This window comes from Macaca nemestrina, chromosome 2 (genome assembly GCF_043159975.1).
Source record: "Macaca nemestrina isolate mMacNem1 chromosome 2, mMacNem.hap1, whole genome shotgun sequence".
NCBI lineage: Eukaryota > Metazoa > Chordata > Mammalia > Primates > Cercopithecidae > Macaca > Macaca nemestrina.
The window spans coordinates 135,602,882-135,611,907 of NC_092126.1; the positions used below are offsets into that span (position 1 = coordinate 135,602,882).

Genomic DNA, 9,026 nt, shown 5'->3' on the forward strand with positions numbered 1-9,026 from the left:
TTCTTTGGGGCCTGGGAGCTGATGGACAGATACTGCCCAGTGAATGGCTCCAGGCATCTTGTACTCATCTCAGAGGTCCTAGCAGAATCTTTGTCTCAGACAACATACCCTTAAATTGACTGTCCCTGCTTTCCTGTCCTCTTTCCCTGCTCCCTCGCTCCGAGTCCTGAGACCAGCTCTGCCACAGGTTGGGTTCTCTGCAAGAAGACTCTAAGATGGAAGATGGGGTGCAAGGTTTTCATTAGGGAATCAATACCTGTGAAAGGAATAGGGAGGAAGTAGATTTGGGCAGAGGGGGAAGCTGAGATGTGATGCAGGGGTGCAGGATTAGCGAAGCCTTGGGCAGCCCCGCAGGTTGCTGGGAGCATGTCTTGAGTCTCCCATGGGCTGAATGGCCAGGCTTCTGTGCCCCCACGCAGATGAGGATGTGAACAGCCCAGGAGGGCGTGTCTGTGGCTGTCTCTGTAGTTTAGGCAAATCCTGAAGGATGGGCAATCAGTTGCAACAGCGGGGCAATCAGTCCCTCCTGGAAGGGGGTCGTGCATGGGGAGCTCCACATTCACCATAAGCTCCCCAAGAAACAGGCTACCCTCACATCCTTATCTGGGGCTCTGCTTTTGGGAGAACCCAAATAAAGACACTGGGTGAGGTATTGCCAGGATCAGCATCCCAGGGCACAGAGAGGATAGAGAAGGGCAGAGAACAGATGTGGGGATTGAAGGCAGCACATCCATTCAACAAGCACAGCTGACATCCAGTGCTGGAGGCCCAGAGGTGCCCAGTGTGTGCAAGGCTGCCCTCCTGCCTCCTCTCTGAGTGGACACCCTCCCCTTCTTCCAGCACTCAGAGGACCCCACCCAGGAAAGCCTTCCTGCTTTTACTAGGGAAGAACAGAACCTACTTGATCTCCCTGACAAGTGCCACCTGAGCTAAAGGGGAGTAAAATCTACCCTCATTTAGGGACCATCTCATTTATATCCTTTACAACATTAAACAGAAGAAAGCATCACTTAGCGGGTGCCCACCCTGATATTCAGCACCACCCTTTGCATTTGCGATGATTACCTCCTTTAACACAGGTGGAAAATGTGACTCAGAGAGGTTAAGTAACTTACCCAAAGTCACACAGCCAAAACCCAATAGAGCCAGGATTTAGAGACATTCTGATTGACTTCACATTCCATGTAGATGGCACTAAGAGGCACTGTCTCAGGAAGTTTACTGCACACAGATTCTCCCATCCTACTCCCCAAGGCAGAGCAGAAGGCTGGGTCCTGGGCTTTTCTGACTTGGGATGCGGTAATTAGACCTCCAGCCCAAACCAGTTTCCAGCGGCTTCTCCCGCATTCCCAGCCTGTCTTCAATCACACCGCAGCAGCCCCTGCCTTGTTCATCACCGGCTTTCCTTCTCGTGCCTCCTCTAATTTTGCTCCATATCCCTTATGATGAGCCATTGCATAGAGGGTGATTTACAGCTTCCACTCTCATCTGCCTAGGGTTTTTTTTTTTTTTTTTTAAATAGAAGAATTAAATTGGATCAAGCGCTCCAAGAACCTGTCTCTGACTTCAGCCCCTCTCGTTTACCCAGTGATGCATCACGCTGCGTTCTAATGGCTTCCTAATGGGCAACTGAATCTGTCATTAAACCCACTCACCAAGGGCCCCTTGCCAGACTCCTTGGCCATTGGTCTGCTTGCTGAGCCATGGCGTCTGTGGGGTGACCCCGTCCTCAGATTAGCGGGGGTTCTAAGAGGAAGCGCATCATTTCGTCTGGGGTCCCGGGCTCAAATGCCGACGGGGCCAGAGAGGTAAGAAAAGTGAGCAGGGCTGGTGGCTGGGACTCTGCGACCGTCTAAAGGGCCGCCCCTGCTCGGTCCCCCTCATCGCTGACCTATGGGGATCTGGGCCCAGATCTTCCCATTTCTTGACACAAGTCGGAGATGTAGAAGTGTATGTATAATCTTCCCCTTTTCAAAATGTCAGCATCTATTTAAAAACACTTTTTTTAAACACTGGGCAGGCCAAATAAAACATGGCAGCCGGCAGCTTTGGCCCTCCTCAGAGCGACCCCGAGGTACCCCGCTGTGCTGCTCTCGGCCCCGGAGATTTCCTACAGCTCTGCTCAGCACGGGTAAGAGAATAATAAATCGGTCGCTTCACTATCCAATTAGCAGCCGTTGCTCCCCGCTGGAGGAAGAAAACAAACAGGAAGACCCTGCCCTGTTTTGTTTAGGGTCAAACTCGCCTCTGTACCACCTACTGGAGGGACTCTGGAGTTTGAGTTCTGGGAACAAGCGCGTGCCTCTGCTTCCGAATGAGCTCCTTTGACGTGTGGGTCCTGGGCACCAAACCACAGCCACCACAAGCCGCGGGTGCTTCCCCAGCGGGCCCCGGGAAGGAAAGCTCTGGGCAGGGGCAAAGCTGAGTTTTGCAACCAGTGAGCGGGAGCCCGGGGGCGTGGCCAGGCTGAGGGGGTGCGTTGTCCTGGTAACTTCCAGAACCATCCATCCTTTGGGGACTTCCTGTATGGGGCTGAAGGGCTTTCTTTCAGTCTCTCCTCAAGCTCAGTGAACATCACAGCAACATATTCCCTTAAAATCCTGAAAAGGTGCCGCACTTGAGAGGCAGTGTAGAGTGTGAACCTTGGAACCAGACCGCGTGGGATTAGGTGACAGGCACGTAGCTTCCGCGGGAGCTGGAGCAAGACATTTAACCCCTCCAGCCTCAGTGTTCTTATCTGTCAAGTGGAGGTCATAGTTGTGCTGACCCTGAAGGTGAAGATTAAATCAGCTAACATACGTAGCACATCCCCTATAGTTCCTAGGGCAGGGTAAGTACTATGTAAGTGTCAGGAATGGTAATAATAATTTGGGGGAGAATCCGCTGTCCCTTTAGCTCTGAGACATAGAGGCTCATCAATCTATGGGATCTCACATTAAGATATAGTTGAGCTGTCTCTGGGATGCCATACTCCTAGAATTTATCACTTTCTCCCTCTCCATGTATTGTATCCTCTCCCCTCCGTCTCCTCTGCTGCAGTTCTACCCCTTTCCAAACCCAACTCTGCCAATACTCCTTCATACCATACACAATTTTCTTCACCCTCCTCTGAACTCACTTTATGCTCTATTGACACACACACAAGAACACTTATCACAGTTTGCCTTAGACGGTAGCTATGTGTGGATACGTCTTATCTCCCTGGAGACCGTGACCTCATCTTATTTTTTATATCCACTGTCACACTGTGTCTTCGACATAATAGGTGTTAAGTCAATATTTGCTAAAGATACGTTAAGTGAATAAATGAATTAGATTCCCTGAAACAACCAGGGAGATTCACCCGGAGGAAGTATGAAGTTTGGGAGCTTAGAACTCTCAGAATGGACTTGAACTTGGCCAAGGAAATCTCAGGGGCTATCAATAATAAGCAATAATTATAATAAATAATAAAAACACTAGCATTTATTGTGTGTCTGCTGAATGCCAGATGCTGCTCTAAACTATTGACACGGACTATTTTCTGGAATCTTCACACCTGTCTGGTGAGGTTTGTTCTACTTTTGTCATCTCACGATCCCAGCCGAGGATGCTGCGGTTCAGGGGAGTGGAGTAATGTTCCTAAGACACAGCTGGCCAGGGGCAGAGTATGGATTTGAACCAGGTAATTTGGTTCCCATGGAAGCAAATATTTGAGCACATACAGTTAATTAGGGAAGTGGCCCCAGGGAGTGCTGGTAGGGGGATGGGGAAGTGAAACGGAGGGAGGGAAGGAAGTAGAATGAGAGTGTGTTCACAAGCAGGTCATCTCTGTGTGCAATGAAGCTCATTCCCACTGGGGACCACGGAGACTTTGTAGAACAGAACCTGCCTCAGAGCCATCCTCCCAGAGGCTAGGAAGCATGGGCATTTACCCAATTCCCTTCATCTTTGGTTGGGGCTGCTCTTGGGAACAACCCTGGGCACTTCCAGCCCGGCCAGTGCATGGACTGAGCATGCTCCTGTGGCCAGAGACAGCCCCAGACAGAGTGGCAGATTTCTGCGGTAAGAAGCTGGTGTTGTGTACAGCAATGGTGAATGCCAAAGGCAGGAGACGGGGCCAACACCATCTTCTATACCAGGGGGCTGGTTCCAGAGGCATTCCTCTTTCCACTGCCCACAGTCCAGCTTTGCTCACCAAAAGGTTCCTTCCTTCCCTTCCTCCCTTCCTCCTTCCCTCCCTCCCTCCCTCTCTCCCTCTCTCTCTTTCTCTCTTTCTCTCTTTATCTCTTTCTTTCTTTCCTTCTTTCACAGAGTTTCACTCTGTCACCCAGGCTGGAGGCAGTAGCCTCCCGGGTTCAAGCAATTCTTGTGCCTCAGCCTCCCCAGTAGCTGGGATTGCAGGTGCCCCACCACCATGCCCAGCTAATTTGTGTATTTTTAGTAGAGACGAGGTTTTGCTATGTTGTCCAGGCTGGTCTCAACCTCCTGAGCTCAGGCAATCCACCCATTTCGGCCTCACAAAGTGCTAGGATTACAGGCATGAGCCACCGTGCCCGGCCCAGAAAGCCCACACTTTCTGATGTTCTTGTCTGGGCAGCAGATGCCTTCTCTAGGGCATTTTAGCCTATTTTTAGTCTCATTATTGTTTCCATCGCCTTGGCATCCTACTTTGTACTTCTTAACACACACATGTATATCACAAACATAAACCTCTAGGGGGCAAGACCTCCCTTCTGGAGGAAGTAAGCAAAGCCTGGAAGGTTGAAGCACCTTGATAAGGAACACCTGGATGGCTCATGGCAGCACAGTCGCCAGGCCTTAGCATCCAGAGAGTCAGATATGAGTTTTGTTTTATTTTTATGTATTTGTTTATTTGGGGGGTAAAAATATTGTCCTGTTGACCAGCCTGATGAATATTAGAAATGAGCTCTTATTGGTGAAATTTAAAAAATTCCCAAGACACATGGATGGGCTTAAAACTTTTGGAGCTGTGCCGCATAGACATGCAGGCAGGTGAGCCACTTCCCTAATACTGTTCTTTTTTTTTTTAGATGGAGTCTTGTTCTGTCACCCAGGCTAGAGTGCAGTGGCACAATCTCTGCTCACTGAACCTCTGCCTCCCGGGTTCAAACAATTCTCATGCCTCTGCTTTCTGAGTAGCTGGGATTACAGGTGCACCACCATGCCCAGCTAATTTTTGTTATTTTTAGTAGAGACGGGGGTTTCACCATGTTGGCCAGGCTAGTCTTGAACTCCTGACCTCAGGTGATCTGACCACCTCGGCCTCCCAAAGTGCTAGGATTAAAGGTGTAAGCCACCATGCCCGGCCCCTAATACTGTTCTTCCATGGGTCATGGAAGAATAGAGAATAGCCCACCAGGAAACCCCATGCCCACTTCATTTCCCCTCCTGACTTTGCAGACAGCCCTCCTGCAGGCAGCGTAGGCCAGAAGTGAAGAACTTGGAGAACAAACAGACCTGGGTCCAAATCCTGGTTGGATCTGCTATGAAGACCTTGGGTGAGTTATGAAATCACTCTGAAGTTTGGGCTTCTCACTAATAAAATGGGTATAAATAACACTATCTATCTGATAGGGTTGTTGTGGGCATTAAATAAAGTACATGCACATAACACCAGGTACTGTGCCCAGATGCAAACTGACCAGAGACAGTTTGGTAGAGGATGACCCCAGGTTCTTTTGCGGTACATGCAGAGCAGCCAGTGAAGAGGTTTGAGGTGCTAAGGGTTTGCCACTCTCCACATGGCTTTGTTTCTGAGCTTTAAAGAAAGGGACTCTCTACCACACACAGGAGAGCTTATCAATTATTACTGTTTTAGCAAGCAGGTGCAAAAACAGTTCATATGGCCTATTTTGTTGCAGCCAGCACCTAGCATGAAAAGATTCATTCATGAGAGCATTAAATGATTTTTGTCTAGTGATTTTCTTAGGGTAAAGTCTACAGACTTCTCTGAATTATTCTATCGTGTTCGTGAAAACATGTGGCATGTCTCTCCAGGATTTAAGCCAATCCATATATTGTGAATGCCTTAATTTCACCAAGGAGAGCCCATTTCTAATATGCATTGAGCTGGTCAACAGGCCAATACTTACACAGAGACATGCACACTCTCATTTCTGACATTCTGGGTGCTGGTTAACAAAGCTTTCATTGTTACTCAAGATGTGGGAAACAAGGGCTTACAGAAATCAGCTCTAGAATAAGCTTTCTGGCCTTTCATTCTTTTTCTTGAGATGGAGTCTCACTCTGTCGCCCAGGCTGGGGTGCAGTGGTGCAACCTCAGCTCACTGCAACCTCTGCCTCCCGGGTCCAAGTGATTCTCCTGCCTTAGCCTCTCGAGTAGCTGGGACTAAAGGCAGGCACCACCAACCCCAGCTATTTTTTTTTTTTTTTTTTTTTTTGTATATTTGTAGAGATGGGGTTTCACCATGTTAGGCAGACTGGTCTTGAACTCCTGACCTCAAGTGATCTGCCCGCCTCAGCCTCCCAAAGTAGTGGGATTACAGGCATGAGTGTGGCTCAGCTGAACCATTCATTCTTGATTGGGCTGCTCATTATTACCGGGTTATAGATTAAGCAAAATCATAATATCACACTACCTATGCTGAAGGACTTTAAAGGAAAGCAGAAACATCCTAAGCCCAGAAGACAATTAGCATTCAGTAAGTGATAGCTCTTACTGTTGGGACAGGGCCATCCCACATCACCACCTCTACTCAACCCCGACTCTCCAGACTGGATCTACTTTTATGACGTACGGGCTAAATTGGTGAAAAAGCAAGCAACTGTACAATCTTCACTCAACCAACACTTGCCAAGGCTGAGATAAAGGAGGTTTGTATTTCCTATGCAGCATGATTAGGAAGAAGGAGGAGTGGCGGGTGGAGGCTGTGATGAGCTACCGAAATCATCCTTAAGGAGAGAGGCATTTAGGCCCCCAGCTGCTGGGAGAGCTGCCTGCTGACAGCCCTCAGTTGTCAGCACCCAAGGGGATTGCCTTGGTGGAAGAGAGCTGCCTCCTTGCCACTGTCACGCCCCCTTCCGTGGCGGGCTGCATCTAATGACTGATTGACGAGAGGGTGTGGAGTCCCGAGCCTCTCAGCCTCAACTTGGATGACTCAGAAAGATATTCCCAGCAAAGAATTCCCTGTCGAGTGGGCTGAGACCTTCCTCATGACTACATTGTAGCTCAGTGTCTCCCTTTGCCCAATTTGACTTCCTTCCCTTCCCTTCTCCAGATGTTGATCCCTTGAGAACTCCCTAGTAAACCTCCTGCTCGCTAATCTCCATCTTTGAGTGTGCTTTCTGGGGAACGTACCCTGCGAAAGGAACGGAAGGGAAAAGTTGAGCTTGTAGGGGAGGAACGTGTTTTTCTCCACCCTCATCGGATCCCTGGCTTCATCTGAAAATTAAATTGACAAGGGTTAACAGAAGAGCATGTAATTTATTTCATACAAGTTTTATGTGACACAGCAGCCTTTATAGGAAAATGAAGACCCCCAAAAAACAGTAAAACAGTTACCAGGTTTGGGGAAGAGTGAAAAATGGAAAACCATGATAGGACAAAAGGATGTGGGCTAAGAGCAGTGAGCTGGGGACACTTAGCAAGGCCTGCTCATGTGGATTCCTCTCCGGGTCCCTCTGTCTTCAGAGAGAAGGAGGGGCTTATGACCGGCTTCAGGGAAGGTCAGAGTCCTTCCTGCACCTGTGGTTTCTCAAATTCCTTTAGCTTTAAATATCCAATATGCCAAGGTGCCATATGTTGGAGTAGTGTGTTCTGAAGCTCCTGAAGCTGCAGCCCAAGGTATGTTATTCAGAATTCAGTTCTGGGGCTCATGGAGGGCCTGGGATTGTGATTGTCTTAATAGCAGTGTGAGGACCACCTTTGAAGCCAGGTCCCCAAGGGTCAGCACATAGAGGATTTTATGTTTCCAAACTTCTTCCAGTTAATAGTTAGCAGATGCCAGATTCAAACCTCAAGGCAACTTGCCCCTGGAACCTCTCCCTTCTCAGTCTTCTTTCAAATATCTTCCAGTAAACCAAGTGCTCAGGAAGGAGGCTTTCAATGCAAATGGATTCTGCCATGCTCAGAGTAAAGCAGGGTCTTGGAGAGCCTTACCACTGGTTCAGACCTGATACTGTCAGATGAGGACAGCAAGGCCTGGAATGGAGTATGGACAAATCCAAGGTCTAAATGACTTTGTGGTGGAGCTGGGACACAGCCCCAGACCTCCCAGCTCTGTCTTGAATTTTCTAATTTATTCAGCTCCATCACATCGGAGAGGTGGCGAGGATACTCAAAATCCCACCAGCTTGGGCAAAGGCCTCTTCAACAGTAATAACACCTTTTAGTGAGCATTTACTCTGTGGCAGGAGTCAGATTACACTCTTTGGCTTGTTTAAACTATAATCTCACTGAATTTTTACAATTATCCCATAAAAATAGATATTATACCCATTTTATAGAAGACGAATCAGACTCAGAGAGGTAACATAATTTGCTCAGGGATACCCAGCAAACTGGTGGCCAGATTGAACACACGGTCAATTTCACTTTATCTTGTTTTTTGAGACAGGGTCTCCGTCTGTTGCCCAGGCTTGAGTGCAGTGGCACAATCATAGCTCAGTGCAGCCTCGACCTCCAGGTTCAAGCAGTCCTCCCACTTCAGTCTCCCAAGTAGCTAGGACTACAGGAGCACACCACCATGCTTAGCTAATTATTTTTTTAATTTTTATTTTATAGAGATGGAGTCTCACTATATTGTCCAGGCTGGTCTTAACTTCTGGGCTCAAGTGATCCTCCTGCCTTGGTCTCCCAAAGTGCTGGGATTACAGGCATGAGCCACCATGCCCACCCAGCCTGACTTCACTTATAGTTCCCCCTCTCCTCCAGTGTAATTTACAGTCCATAGTCTTTTTTTTCCAGCCCACTAAAGACTTTAGTTTCCTTGCTGGTCTTTCACCCCTCTGCTCCCTATCACAACTACAAAAAAGGGGGAGATGATGTGTCTTACAAACCGGTG

At 48.4% G+C, this 9,026-nt stretch overlaps 1 long non-coding RNA gene across 1 annotated transcript; it reads left to right on the top strand.

Moving 5' to 3' along the window:
• Positions 1–2,519: 2,519 nt before the first annotated feature.
• Positions 2,520–7,271, top strand: LOC105479584 (uncharacterized). The gene is made up of 4 exons (XR_985975.2): positions 2,520–2,830; positions 3,491–3,664; positions 5,404–5,501; positions 6,695–7,271. It is a non-coding gene; the product is annotated as an uncharacterized lncRNA (long non-coding RNA).
• The last annotated feature ends 1,755 nt before the right edge of the window (positions 7,272–9,026 follow it).